The sequence below is a fragment of the Rattus rattus genome, chromosome 3 (genome assembly GCF_011064425.1).
Source record: "Rattus rattus isolate New Zealand chromosome 3, Rrattus_CSIRO_v1, whole genome shotgun sequence".
Taxonomy (NCBI): domain Eukaryota; kingdom Metazoa; phylum Chordata; class Mammalia; order Rodentia; family Muridae; genus Rattus; species Rattus rattus.
The window spans coordinates 56,223,668-56,239,949 of record NC_046156.1 but is presented as its reverse complement, the minus strand read 5'-3'; positions in this window follow the sequence as shown (position 1 = coordinate 56,239,949).

Here is a 16,282-nt window from a genome sequence, read left to right as displayed (position 1 = left end):
GGGAATCTCCGTCCCTTGACTTCTGTTACCATGGTCATCATTCTGAATCTACCATGTCCGTTTTTCACCAATGAAACAAGAAGCTCTCCCGTCCAAACCTGCCTTTTGGAATTCTCTCTCCATGTCACTTTCAACTCTGCTGACGTACCCCCCACCCCCACCCACTCCCCTCCCCACACACATACTTTTGTTTTTACACTTACTTCTGCTTTTGTTGGAATCATTACTGCATGGTCCCTGTCCTTTGTAGGGCCTTTCCCGACCACAATAAAGTTGCCCCAGGTTTCTGGAATCAAATGACCACACCTTCACCATTCTCGCTCTGACGCCGACCCATCTCAGTCACCCGGTACTACAGATTCAAATGTTGCATCTGGAAACTTCTCTTGCTCCAAGGCGGAAAGATAGTTGCCAGGTATGGAGAAGGAAAGGTACTGGGAACCCAGGGCAGCTGCCAGCACTGGCATTCCCAGGAGGGACGCATCCGAAGATTGGTGCATTGTGTGAACACAGCTTAGAGTCAGCATGGCCTGGTTCCTAGTGGGTAAGGTTCCGCAGCGCAGGGCTATGACACAGACAAGGACTCTGGCAGCTCCTATCAGACAGGCTGAGGAAAACAGGCTTTACCGGCAGATACAGATCTCTAGTTAATTGGACGGACAATAGGTCAGCAACAGTCTGTTGAGTAAGGGCGTGCCTGAAGCATTGTGTGAAGCCATCAAGAGGGACCTAGTTAACTCAGGTGTTCCTCCGTGCTCAGAAAAAAGAAATCCTCCTTCATAACTCGCCAGTTTGAAATCGGAAGCCAGCTTTAGCTCAATTCAGACAGTAGGGACTGGGCAGACAAGATGGCTTAGCAAATAGAAGCGTCTGCCACCAAGCCAGAGGACCTGAGTTCAATCCTGCCCCACCTCCCAGGACCCACATGGTAGACAGAAAGAATCAGCTGCCTCAGGTGTGCACACACAAATAACAGATAAATAAACGTCAAGGACCAATAACATGCTTAATGCCTGCTTACCAAAGTGTTCATGACATTTTATTGATTTCTAGTTTGTACTGGAGTCAGGTAGCACAGTGTGCACACAGAGGTCAGAGGACAAGCTTCGGTGTCAGTCCTTCTACCTCTGCCCTGAGACAGGGTCTTTGGTTGACTGGGAACTCTGCCATTCCAGGCCTTCTGGGCTCTACCTTCCATTTCTCCGTTGCTGGATCCCAGGCATGTGCCTCTGCACTCAGCTTTTCACATGGGTTCTGGGGAGCTAGCCTCATGTCCTCACGCTTTCGAGACAAGAACCTTATTAACTGAGCCGGTTCAAGTTTTCAAAAATCTTAAATCAAACCTAACATTCACTCTGAGGCATGAAATACCAGTGTTTCAAAGTGATGTCTAATTGAGTGGCAGATGTGACGGACGGATCAGAGAAAGATTTGACAGAATGGGATATGCCCTGCTCTGGGGCAGCGCAGAGAGAGAGACAATGAGAGACAGGTTGCAGAGAGAGAACAAGCTAGACACAGGCGAGGGCAGATAGAGCCAGAGAACGAGAAGGAGACAGATTAGAACAGATTACCAACGTTAATATGAGGCCAAACAGAAGAATTCAGTCAGAGGCTGAGAGAGAAGCCAGATGGAATCGGTCATTTTAGAGCGGAGTTTGAGTCAGAACGGCTCGTTTCAACTAGTCATCCGGAGCTCAGGAAGACCTAGAAAGGGTGAACTTATTCAGCAGTAAGTCTCAGGGGCTGAAAACACTCTAGGCCTATGTTAGATCGTACAGAGATCAGAAGCTTCCAGAGCTAGGCCTAGGTTAGCAGACAGAGGCAGTAAACCGCGGGGATGAGTTACACCAGGTGAATGAGTTACTTTTGCAGTGCTATTCGCTGAAGGCAGAAGGCCTTCCTGTAGTGTATGGGGCCGCTCTCCGGTCTTTCTGTTGCATCAGATCACTCAGTGAGTCATTCATCACAGCTCCACTAAAAAGCTGTGTCTTTTCCTCTGGTGGCGAGGTCATTTGACATTTTGTCTGGGTTCAGAAGCAAGGGTTCCCAGACCCACACGCTTGTGTGGGTGAGCAGACCCACACAAATAAGTGTAGACCCTGGAGAAGTAGACGAAGCTGAGACCTAGGGTGATTTCAGGAGCATATACCCAGGACAGGAGGGGTGGCTCAGTCTTAAAGTCCATGTTCAAGTGTGGGGGTTTAAGTTTGAATCCCAGAACCTGTTTAAAATGCCAAAAATAATGGTCCATGCTAGTACTGAGGAGATGGAGAAAGGAAGATCCCTAGGGCTTGCTGGTCAGCCCGTCTAGGCCAGCGAGACACCCCGTCTGAAAAGAAAAAAACAGGGGGTGGGGGGACCTATAGAACTATACCTGAGGCTGACCTCTGACTCCACATTCACAAGAACACACACACACACACACACAGAGAGAGAGAGAGAGAGAGAGAGAGAGAGAGAGAGAGAGAGAGAGCTGACAACAGCCCAGAATAGGAGCAATAACAGCAAAGCAATAGGAGATGTGTCTGCACCTGAGGGAAATCACCTTTCACAGCCTAATGCTGGCAGGAATGCTGAAAAACAGCCCAATGAGAACGTGCTAGGAGCCCAGAGTCCTGTTTCTGTGAAAGCCACCGACTTCATCTGGCTCTGTTTCCTAGCTACTGAGATTATCCCAGTGCTCCAGAAAGAGCAGCACCCCTCACAAAAAAGAAATTGGATGCTTACTTAACTGCAATGGCTCTGCCCCTTGCACAGCCGGAGGTCAGCGAGAGTGGGAAAAGCCAGGCTGTGAGGTCCAGCTTTCCACACGGCCAAGATGATCCGACTTAGATGCAAAAATTCTAAGAAAATGGGGCTGGAGAGATTGCCCAGCAGTTAAGAGTCCACTGCTTATAGAGGACCTGGGTTTGGTCTGGGCGTCTAGATTCAACAGCTCACAGCTGCCTGTAATTCCAGCTTCCGGAGATCTAGCGCCCTCTTCTGGACTCTGTAGGCACAGCACTCACACCTGTGCGCACCTACGTTCACATAATTTTAAAAAAGATACATTGTTTAAAAAGAGAGGAAGTATGAAAAACGACTCCTTGTAGGCTGCAGAAGGCACATTTCCCAGGTCTGTGTCCGTCCACGTGCACAAGATCACTAGTGTACTTTTCCTCATTCAGTGGACTGAGCCCAGAAAGCAGAGCAGACCTTTCTTTCCCCCACAGAGGACAGCCATCAAAGCCAGGAAGCTCTTGTTATGGCTTGGATAACATTTTATTTTCAAATCAAATACCTCTGCCTATTTAGGGAAAAAAAAAAAAAGAGAAAAGAACATTGTATTTTCATTCAAAACTCCTCCTGATCCATGATGCTACTCCAGTCATGTGAGGCCATGCTATTTTTAAGTTGCTATCACCAGAGAAAGTAAGAGGGCGAGGAAAGCAGTTCAGGAAGTGGACAGCTTTTTGCTTTTTTTTTTTTTTTTTTTTTTTTTTTTTCCTGAGGCCGTCTGGTAACCACTGACCTGCTCACCTCAGTTTCTGGGATGCCTGAGTCAGGAGGAAACACCTGGCTGAGGGAATTCGTCATATCAGCTCTTGGGCAGACACAGGAAAGCCCCCTCCCCCAACCCCACCCATTGTTGCTTACGAACCATGACGAATCTGTCTGATTGCTTACCTGCAGAGACCAACATGAGGATATAATGGGGATAAAAGTTTCCCGTCACAGATTTATGCAAATTTGGCCATTTGATCCTTGGCAAACAATAAACAAAACAAAACCCACTGAAGAAAAGACATTTCAACAGGTGGTATGATCAACAGAAGGGGTGAGCGATGGGCGGCGTGAGCAATGGATCCACCACAGGAAAGGAAGTCAGTCTTTTTTAAAAGACAGATTGGACATGGCTCACAGACCTCAGTGAAAAACATAAACCCGAAAGCCTGTGGAAGGAAAGGCAGGGTAAGCCTTGTGACTTTAGCTAAACAAAGATTTCTCATATGACAATCCAATAGCGCTGGCATCATTCATTGTCAAAGGGACACGATGCCCAACAGGTGTGTGTACACGGGAAAAAAATCTCAGGAGAATTACTTCTGTTGTTTAACCAGCCCAGCCTGTGGTGTTCTACAGCAGCCCAGGAAGAGTGGAGCTCTCTGTGGAAGAACTCACTTGTGTTTGACAGAGCTAGCCAAAAGTATCTTAGGGACTCCACCCACCAACCCATCAATCATCAGCTGCCCCAAACACAGACTTCAACCTTTCAGCCAGCATCTCTGGATACTTTGTGACTTACTCTTCCCTCCTTGACCCTAGGTTGGCCTCACCTGCACTAGGGAAGCATTCTACCACTGAGCTCTATGCTCTGCCCGCCGCCGGGGTATCTTACTTTTTTGAAACATGTTTCTGCTACTTTCCACAAGCATCAGAGGGCAGCTTTATCTTCTCTCTTTGATCACAGGAAACTGGCTCTTACCACCGGACTCCCAGAGGGCCTCTTGCCCTCTATCATCCCTCTTCAGAAGACTTAGTAAGTACTCTGTAAATAAGACTCCTGAAGTCGGGTGCTCGGAGTTCCTGAACGAGGGATCAGCGATGGTACAGGAAGGGGCAGGGGCATCTCCAGGACTTGCATATTGAAGCTCATCCATCAGCTGCATGCTCTCCAGTATCCTGATGCTGAGGAAGTATGGAACCCTGAAGAGGTGGACACTACTAGGAGGTCATTGTCTTGGGGAACACTGACTGTCCTTGGCTGGATTTATGACATTCTCATACATCTTGGGTTGGTGTCCATGAGTGAGTTATTTACAGAAGAGCAAGACTGGCTTTTCTCCATACTCTGGCTTTGTGCCCCACCTTGCAACTGTCATGATGTCATCTGTCATAGAGTCCTCAATCAAAAGATAAGGCCAAAAGTAAGGGACCAATATGTTCTGGAACCTCCAGAACCAGAATTTAACAACGATTCTTAAAAATTATCCAGCATTGAGTATTTTGTTTCAGCGGCTTAAAAATGGACTATTATAGTATCCTAATTAAGAACGTACTAAAATGAAACTTTCTTCCACATTTCCCTTGGGACTTCGGGAAACTAAGGCGGCCCACAATGGGTACCCAGGAATATGCTGGGTTCTTCCCAGGAGAGATAACAACCTCTTAAAGCAGGGCTGGGGGCCTCCTTTCTGCTCTCACCTCCACCACTCAGAGAGCACTGTGCTTGTCATTAACATGTGAGTGAAAAGGTCAAGGGCCAAGGAAAGTGTGGCTCTCCCAACGGGCTTGTCAGAGTATGTGCTCTACAGCAATGCTAAGAAAATAAGACTTGGCCTTTGGGCAGGGGCTCCTTTAATAAACATGGTCAAGGTCAGCCCATCCACACAAAGGACAATGGCGGGACGGATGGAGGAGAGATGATGGATGATCCCCAGCCTTCATGATTAAGCTACTCATAGAAGATAACCAGGACTGGGTCTAACGGCAGGTGCTAATTGGGATAGCTGCTTCCCAAGTGGCTTTACTTCCTGAACTTCCTGTAAAATAATCGGCAAGGTTTCTTGGCCCAGGTCTTGTCTCAGTGCCTATACTTCTTAGGGGTCATAGGTGAATCAAGGAGAGACTGGGACAAGCTGGTCCCCAGAAGTGTGGGATTGCACTGTCCTCACAGAACTCTCACATCAGGAAGGGCAGCATGACACTCATGCCCTAGTCAGTGAAAGGCTATCAACAAAGTCCTACTAACAAATGATGTGTAGGCTGTTTTCATCTTCTCTAATGCGGCATCCATCATAGTCACTTCCCGGTGCATTTCCCCTATCGCCATGGCAACCTTCATCCATCATAGGCAACTAGTACAACAGTATCCATCAGAAGGAAAGCGGAGGCCCCTTATCTCCAGCTCACGTGGTCATTTCAAATAATGACCTTGTCTCTTGGTGAATTCTGATCATATTATAACCCCGCATAGCCAGCTGCGAACACTTGGTAAGGCTACAAGGACATCTGGGCTTTTGGCATGAAGGACTGATCAGATTTTAGTTTCCTTTTTAATGTCCAATTAAGGGCAAGATTATATAAAGTCTCAACTTCTGTAGTCAGTCTCCGCCATAGTCATTAAATGATACTACAGTAGTCAAAGACAGAGACAATGCTGACTGACACAGGGCAGCCAAAGGCCCCTCCAAATGGAAAGTATGGGAATGGTATACAGCTCAGCCTCACCTGCAGCTCTGTGCCCAGGCCAGTACATATAACTCCTATGGATTAACTACTTTTAGAAACTTCCACAACCAAATTATCTATTATAACTTCTTCAGGTTAATGGAGAGGACCCAGTTAGAGATTCACCCACTGAGGCATGGTTGAAATTACTATGGAGTTATAATAGATTTCCACCATGAGCTGGGGACATAGTAATTCTTCATATAGCTTATAACTCCAAGTTAGGGAAGAGCCCAGATCTCACAGAAACATTATAGTCAAGGCAGACAGAAGAATACATAAATAACACTACTGTCTGTCCTCATGGGTCTACTGACTTGCTTTTATTGTCCTGGTAAGTAGGTTTCACATTCGCCCCTTTAAAACCTTAAGTGAAGTCTCTCAGGGCAGCAGAGGGCATCTGTATTCAGATGTGGGACATCGCTGGCACTCCACACTGAACTTGGTGCTTCAGCACAGCTGTCAATGTGTGAGACAGCGTCTAGTCAAGGCCGAGGCACTCACCTGCAAGGCAGGATGGCGGTGAAATAGAAGTCAAATACACACGTGCTAGACTGTTATTAGCTAGGAACTCACAGAAGAGGCATTTGCATCGAATCATGAATGGTAGGTGAAACAGTTTAGAAAGAAAAGATGTTCCAGATAAAAGCAGGTTGAAAAAACAAAAGCCAGTGAAGTCAGGGCATCACCCTGGGATGATGAACGAAGACCATCGCGGCCTCACAACTCCAAGACTCAGACAGACATCAGCTGATTCCTCTCATTTCTGTTTCCTAGGTTTTATGTCACAGGTATACATCAAATTAGATGTAGACACATGGCGTGACATGAATGTAAAGCTCTCTAGGAAAGCAAAAAGGACTGACGAGGGATGGTGTGGGTATGGGGGAGACTATGCTCCAAGTAGAGCATATACCTGTAGAGAAATGTCTTTATCTGGGCTGGAGAGAGGGCTCAAGGTTGAGAGCACTGACTGCCCTTCCATAGGTCCTGAGTTCAGTTCCCAGCAACCACATGGTGTCTCACAACCATCTGTAATGGGATCTGATGCCCTCTTCTGGTGTGTCTGAAGACAGTAACAGTGTGCTCGTATACAAAATAAATAAACTAAAAAGCAACAAAAAGAAGAATTGTCCTTTCCCAACCTACCACCATGTACAATGAGCATCAATAGGAATCAAAAGGAATTATAAAAAGGAAAACTACACTAAAAATATAGTGAGAAAGCAGGTAGACCTCGGCAGAATGGATTTTTTAAAATAGGAGATTAAAGATGTTTTTCTTTTTCTTAATTTATTCTTATTTTATTACTTTTAGTGCTGGGGCTAGAACATGTTAGGCAAGTGCTCTACCACTGGGCTACATCCCTAGCCCTAAGATATGAAAGACTTTTGACAGTCTGGGGGATTGTTTCCTGAGTAAGGAAAAATGAGCTGTGTGTGCTCTGATGTTTACTCGTTGTTTCTTGTTTATTCATTAATTCCATTCGTATTTCAGTATTCAACTCTGCTGTAGCATTGCAACTTAATAATGAAGACTCTTAGTGAAAAGCAGTGTTTTGGCAGGGCCCAGGGGAGTCAAAGGGGACTCCAGGTCCTTTGAGGCGTTGTCTGCCAGAACCTTACCTGCTGCGACATTCCCACACTTCCAGGACCAGAACCTCATCTGCTACACCATTTTCATTTTCCCAGACCTGGTTCCTGCCCCTCAGCTCCTGTACTAGCCTTGCCTGGTGAGTTACAGCCACGCCTGCCTACACCATAGTCCTGGGCCTAGGCCTGGGTGTGCAGCACATGCACTGGCCTTGCCTAATGTAGCTTACAGCCTGTTTTCTCAGTAGATGGACACCAGCACAGAAACCCACAACTACTCAAAAAATGCAGAGAACAGTTGCCTGCTATGCCTACGGCACAGGGAACTTGGCAGAAGCGGGTGTAGAAAACTTGTAAGAACAGGAAGACTGAATGACCGCTGTGAGACAAGAATCTTCTGGACATGACAGAGAGGCTGCAATCACGAAATCTCAACACTACGGTCACCTAAAGAAGACAAGCATGACGACACCAACTGGAACGTCAATGTGCATGGGGAAATCTCACAAGGCCCTACCCCTATCCGAAGAGCTGCAGGCAACCAATGCCTGCTTAAAGAAGACTCGGTCTGCTCTATGGTCAAGCCCTCCGATCCATTACACTACCCTTGGTGGTCAGCCTTAAACACATGCGTATGAATAACACCAAACAGACTCAGCAGGCTGTATGTACACACACACACACACACACACACAATGTACACACACACACACACACTCACACACACACGTACACACACACACATGTACACACACACACACACGTACACACACACTCACACACACATGTACACACACATGTACACTCACACACACGTACATACACATGTACGCACATGTACACTCACACACAAGTACACTCACACACACGTACACACATGTACACACACATGTACACTCACACACACATACACACACATGTACACACACATGTACACACACTCACACACACACACTCACACACTCACACACACGTACACACACACTCACACACACATGTACACACACATGTACACACACTCACACACACACGTACACACACATGTACACACACATGTACACACACTCACACACACACACTCACACACACATGTACACACACACACACTCACACACACGTATACACACACACACACAATTAAAGATGAGTGAGGTCATGAGCTGGAGATGGTTTGGGGAAAACATAGAAGAGGTACGGGAAGGGGAGAAGGGTATTCTGAGTGAAATTCTTAAAAAGTATTAAAACAAAACAAAACAAAAAAGGGTCATAGACTTGCAGCTGTTTGGTGTCCTCTAACACCTTTTCCTTGAGGGAATTTTTCTAAACAGTTACAAGAAATCGTTTAGTTTCATAGCTGTCCACTAAGACAAATGACACATTAGCAAAGAGCTTAAAAAGAAAGGTTAGGGAATGGGATATCCACAGAGTCTTTCGTAAGCACCTATCTATTTCTGAACCTAAAAGTCCATGCCCATATGAGTCGAAACTATACCCAAGGCTGAAGAGAGCCAAGGAGGCCCCACATTCTCAATTCTGCTGACCAAAGGCTCTGCACAAGTGGAGTCAGAACTGTCCACATCCTGGATTCTCTTAAAGACACAGGCCAAACCACCTCGGAATTTCTTGGCAACAACTGGGAACCTTACTATGATTCCTGCTGTCCAATTATTAGTTGGTGAACAATAAAGCTGAGCGACCAGAGACTTCAGTGGTCATTCACAGTAAAGGACAACTACAGAAGTCATTCAGAAAAGTCACTAAACAAGCAAGAATAGCCCTCCTAGCAAACAGCAGCAGAAGCAAACATTTTGATAATGGAGACTATAAAACACAAAACTGATGTAATGAGTGGGGCAGAATCAATAAGGAAAAAGGCCTGACTAAGGCATGAAGAAGTCATGTGCCATACTCCATAAGCAGGGAAATGTGGGGATGTCCAGGAAACTCTGTGAGAAACAAAGAATCCACAAGGAGATAAAAATATAATATGACGGCTGAAGCCTTCTCTGTGACAACACGTGGTGACAGTCAAGACCGTGGATAAAAGGTGGGAGGGAAGAGCTTTCACACAAACAGGAAGTCAGCGAGACTACTCTCAGGGGCAGCATCGGACTTCAGAAGGCACACAAGTGCACACCTATCTGGAAACTGCACTCCAGTTCACACTGGGGAAATCGAGACGACCTATTTATAGATGAATGCTGTCTGATCCCTACCTCACACCATATGTGAAACTTCAAGTGGATGAAAGACCAAACGCTGAGACCACAAAACTCAGAAAATGGGAGGCAAGGCTCATGGCTTTGGATTCAGTGATGGTTGTGATACTGAAAACATTGGCAACAAAACAGAACAAAACAAAACAAAACAGAACAGATAAATAAAACCTAAATCCTTACATCAACAGTGCTGTCAAGAAAGTGAATTGACAGCAAGATGAAAGATGATATCTGAATGTCTGATCCGAAACTGAATTATGCGGTAAACACGGGATCCTGCATCCATCAAGGACAACAAGCCCCAATTTCAAATGACCAAAGGGTTTCAAGAGCTATTTCTCCCAAAAAAAAAGACCTAAAAATGGCCAATAAACACATGGAAAGATGAAGACCATCACTGCTCATAAAGAAATGCAAATCAAAGCCATAGGGAGATGTCACCTCTGTCAGGGTGGCTGGGATTAAAACAGGTTATCAGCTGTCTGTAATTATGATGTCTGGGATTAAAAAATTAGAGGTTATCAGCCATCCTTAAGGACATGGACAGATTAGAACACTTGTGTGTTACTGGTGGGAGGGTGGAATGGTAAAACTCCCGTGGAAACACATAGGTCGACCCTTCCCCCAAATTAAACACAACTGCAGGCTAATGTAGCATTTCATTTCTGGGGACACAGTTGAAATCAAAGTAGCGGCTTGAAGGGTTATCCATGTGACCACCTTCACCGCAGCATCACTGACAGTGGCTAAAAGGTGGGAGCAATCGTGTCTATCAACAGTTGAGTGAATAAACGAAATGTGGTCTATGCCCAAGATGGAATTCTACCAAGCCTAGAAAGGAAATGGGATTCTGACATAGGCTACGGTCTTGAAGAGAGTGTGCTAAGGGGTGTTAACCAGTCAGCAAAGGACAAGTACTGTGTGGCTTCTTGTATGTGAGGGCCACAGAGTGGACCTGCAGCTGCCAAGGGCTGTGGGGAGTGAGGACAAGAATTCCGTGATAATGAGTACATGTGTCCAGTTCTGCAACGTGAGGTTTCTGGAGACAGACGGCAATGACTGTTGTGCAAAGGCAGGAATGTGTTTCACGTCACAGAACTGTTGACTTAAAATGGCTGAGATGGTAGATGCCATCTCATCTTTAAAACCAGGATAGGACAAGAGAGATGATGACTGTATTGAGGAAGGATACAGCCAAGAGGCAAGAGGATCACTGGGGTTGTTCAGTCAGGGTGAGTTTCAAGCTAGCCCAGATTACAAACTGAGACCCCATCTCACACAACCAGATCCAAATCCTCGATGAAAACAGCAGAGCGCAGAGGTCAGAGCCTCAAACACCTATAAAGACGCTAAATCTCAGAGGGTTGAAGTTCTTTGTGACTCCTTCAGTTGCCGAGATCTGCTGTCCGTAGGGACTACGAAAATGTAAGATTCAAACAAGGATGTATATGAGACATTACTAACGTGGTGTATCATCACACAGGGGCACATTCTTAGAAGCTCAAAGGGTGATGGCAGAAACACAGGGGACCCAGGAGGCTCACACAGTATCTCTCAGTCCTTAACAGAACAGGAGACAGAAACACCATCAAAATAAAGACAGGGACATTCTTATCAAGCGCCCACCATGATGACAAAGACAACCTTAAAACCTTTAAAAAGTTACACTTGCATGCTAATTAAAAAAAAGTAAGAAATAAGTGTGTGCTAAATAATCCTGGTAAGGAGAATTAAAAAGAATAATAAAAAGTCACAGAGACACTCACAGATGTGTTCACTGATCTAAATAAGAATAAAGGAAAAAACAACCGTACACACTCAGGGACACCCCCCCCCCGCCACACACACACACACACACACACACACACACAGAGTTACGGAGGGTTACTCTGTAAAACCTTGTGGCAATTGACTTAAAACCGGAGTTAAATAGGCGATGTTCCAGAAGGCAATTAAGGAAGGCAGCTCGAAAGCTGCAAGAGCCTCTGTAAGGAAACCATTATAAACTGCACAGCTGTTAGTTTTGTCGCTGCAGAAAATGCTGAGCTCGCTCTTTTTATTCATGGTTCTTTTAAACTTCCAGGAAGTGTATAATTCATGTAAACATGTATGTATTCTGTAACAAAACACCAGAGAAACACAGTAAATATGCCCAAGCTATATCTAAACTCTTTACATGGAAGGATCTGTGTTTTTACTGATTTTTTTTTTCTCCAGAAAGTATGACAGACAAAATGGTCCCCAAAGGGTTGAAGTAAGTCTCCTGTGTCCTCTCTCCTACAGTCCATTTCCTCTCACCCTTATCCTTCTGCCCAAGCTGCTAGAAGCATCCAAAACTTCTGGATCCCTAAGGCCTGAAGGTTAGGATGCTCTTTCTTTTTTGAGACCAACCTTTAGGTGAGCTGTCCCGCTGAGCTCTCAGCTCTAGCCCAGCATGGCTCATCTTATTTACCGTGTCACTCTGCTTCACGCCTCAGAATGGATTCCCATGAAACCAAGACCCATAAAACATGGTAATGGAACTAGGGGAAAGAGAGGAGCTCATATATGCACCAGGGACTTCTGTGGTCAGTGCCTCAAACTTCTGATAAAAACTGAAAACTTCAACAGTCGTCCAGCAGTGGCACACGCCTTTAATCTCAGCATTCGGGAGGCCAAGGCAAGCAGATCTCTGTGAGTTCAAGGCCAGCCTGGTCTACAGAGTGAGTTCCAGGACAGCCAGGGCTACACAGAGACCCTGTATCAAAAAACCAAACGCAAAACCAAACAAACAAAAGCATAAAACTTCAAAATTAGGAACCATACATTTGAAGAAATAATCTTCAAAAGAAAAAAATAGAAATGTTTAATAAACATTTAAAGAACCATATTTCTAGGCGTCAATAATGTGCAAAGTACATCCTAACAATAAGGCAGTCCCTTAAGGTAGCCCCTTATCCACCCGACAGACACCCCCCACCACAATTGATAATTTGACAGACTGGGGAATTTTCCCAGTGTTCAAGAGATCGTGAAAATTCCGACTTCATATAGCCTCTCACAAATAGTTTAGAAAAAGACAATTTACTACTAAAAAGTTTTCACAAGAAATGTCACAAAGGCGTTGGAGTGACTATCTCTAGCTAGTAAGGTTTTACTGAGTTTTTCTTTGTTTTGCTGGGACAGGATCTCTCCTTTAGCTGAGAGATGGATGGTTTTAAACCATAGTGGGTCACACAACCCCACAGGGGTCATGTGTCAGATGTCCTACATAGCAAATGTTTGCATTGTGCTTCCTAACAGCAGCAAAATTGGTTATGAAGGAGCAATGAAAATAATTTTATAGCTGGGGGTCACCACAACGCGAAGAACTCTACTAAAGAGCTGCAGCATTAGGAAGGTTGAGAACCACTGCTTCGAACTCTCCAAGTATCCCAGGCTGGCCTTGAACTGGCCACCTGCCCGCCTCAGCCTCTCCAGAGGTAGGATTAGTTATTTATCCCACCACACCTCACTCGAGTTTTCAGTGTTAGCTTCTCTTGTATCACCCAACATTATAACCAACAATTATCACTTTAAGAAAAAAAAAGATTATAAATGACAGAACCCAGTACTCCAAGATGGAAGTCTTGAGTGTGCTCAGAGACCACAGAAAGCAGAAAGGGAAAAAGCACATAGGAGAGCTAGAAGGAGAGATTGCGTATGCGAACTAGCTGTGGCAGCCTGCCAAAACAAACCCTCAACATGGCCGGCCTGCTCATCAACTCTAAAACTGTACACGTGGCATGCAAGAGAATTTGTCTGCTGCTCACCTAGGGCTCCCTTGGGCTACTGCAACTTGAGCAAGGGCAACAGCCCTCTTCCCAGGCACACTTGAAAGCCGGGAGAACCTTTACCTTCTTCCCCTCTGCAGAGCAGGCCTCAGCCAGTACGCCTGATCTCCTTCCACTGAACATGAACTCACGTGTGTATGCGCGCGCGCGCGCGCACACACACACACACACACACACACACACACACACACACACACACACACACACACACGAGAGAGAGAGAGAGAGAGAGAGAGAGAGAGAGAGAGAGAGAGAGAGAGAGAGAGAGAGAGAGAGAGAGAGAACACGAGCCCTCAGTATGAGCTCATCCCTCACTGGTCACCGGTACCTTCACGGGTCAGTAGTCCTTTGCAGGAGGAAGTGTGTTTTGTGTAACTCTCCACCCTTCCCATCAGAGGCAGCAGCAGGCAGGCCCAAGATTCCTCAGAAAAGTGGGAGGGGCAGTCAGCTCGCCCCAGGGGGCAGGTGGTTTTGCAGACATTCCTTCCCAGAAAATGACAGGTCTTCCAGGACCCCGAAGAAAAGGGAAATGACCTCATAAATGTCACATGTGCTCAGTCGCATTATCAGCTGGCAAATGAGTACCTCTAATCAAAGTAGGAGGCCAATGTAGATGAAAAACAAAAAACACCAAAGCTTCCTTTTAAGACTGCTGGGGCTTCTTGACCCCCGGGCCGACTGTCATCCAGACACACCCTATCTTATTTTATTGAAGATAACCAGCAGCTGCTAGATTCATCTCGGCATCTTCATTAACTGCCACTGGAGGCATGAAATGCTGGTCAAAATGAAAGAGATATTAAAAAACCATCGCTTTAAAAAATATGTGTCATGGCTGGGCAGTGGTGGTGCCCATCTTTAGTCCCAGCACTTGGGAGGCAGAGGCAGGCAGATCTCTGAGTTCAAATCCTTAAAAGGAATCCTTGACAGATCCTGAGTGCCACACCTTATGGTAGGCCCTACTATGTGAGATATTTAAAATCATCAGAGCAGATTCACAACTTAAAGGCGATTAATGTTTCCTGTTGCAGGTGAGGAAAAGGCTGATACCACCCCAGTCTAAAGCCATTAGTTTTCCAAGTTCGGTTACTAACACTAAAGCATCTTTAGAGAATATTTTTGAACTATTCCAAGGCCAAACAGATACTGACCACAAAATATATGGATGCCCTGTGCAATGTGAGAAAAACGTTGATGGCATCTGGCAGGCCTGATTGTCTTCCCTGGGCTACTATATGTGCTGATGAGAGGAGAGACATTTCTAAGAGGAAATGGTCCTACCACACTCCTTACTCACGTTTCTTCTCCATAGCTGGGGGGTTTAGTCAGGATTAAAGTGCTGGGGAAGGGGTCATTAGAAGTTATAGATTTCTTCACAATTCTAGCCAAAATTTCTAACACCTCATTTCTCAATCTATTCACCCTCCTCAGGAAGCAAACGTTGCTATTAATAGTTCATTGTTCAGACTGGGGGATCTGAAGTCTTCCTTTCCTGCAGCTCCTTCTGCAGTCTTCCCATTTCCTAACCACACAAATCCCAGTCAGGACAAAGACTGGGAAGGGTCACAGCTTGGGATGCCTGTCTCATTGTGTTTTCACTGTCTCAAGGCCACTACAGAATCTTAGTCCTCACATTTCTTGAGTGGACCCAAGTGCACTGCAGGTTAGCAGTGTTCCCAGAGTGATTAATAAGAGTAACCCCTAGAGACACCCCAAAAGTCAGCCATTGTGGTAACAATGTCTTGCTCTCCACGGCCTGTTAATGAAGGCTCAGACTCCTGACTGGTCATGTAATGAATATATAAATGTCTTCCTCCACTGAGTTAGTACCGGAGAGAAAAAAAAGCCTTCAGGCTTCTGGCAAACATGAGAATCCTTAACCGATCTGAATCCTACATGCTAGCTCGGTTCAGCAGCCTCCTGTTCTAAGCGCGAGGAATGAGGTGAAAATGTTGCTAACAGTCTCTCAAACAGCATTGTTCCTTCTTGGAATCTCTCACTTCCTCCGGAGGTGGAAGGGGCAAGTATTGTGTGAACCTTGTCATCCCCCAAGTAGGTCTAGACTCAGCACTGCCACCCATAGCTGTGACCCTGGGAAGGTCACTGTCCCTGGTCTCCAGTTTTCACCCACCTGACAGTTTTAAGAACCCCAAATCGTCTTAACCTGGCAGCGTGATGTTGGAACCCTCTGGACAGCAGTGTGTTGATGGGTCTCTTCACTAAACAAGCCCAAAGAAAGGTGAGTTCAGGGGAAAAACAAGTACATATTATCGGCCAGTCCGCACCCGTTCTAATGAGACCTGGGATACAGCGGATGATTGAGAAGTCACTGATTAATACGATTCTTCCTCAGGTACTAGAAATACTTGGATCTTCTTGTCATTTATACAAGTCCATACATGAGTAAGCTTCCAGCTTCGAGAGGCAGGCTGGAACGCTTTGAAAG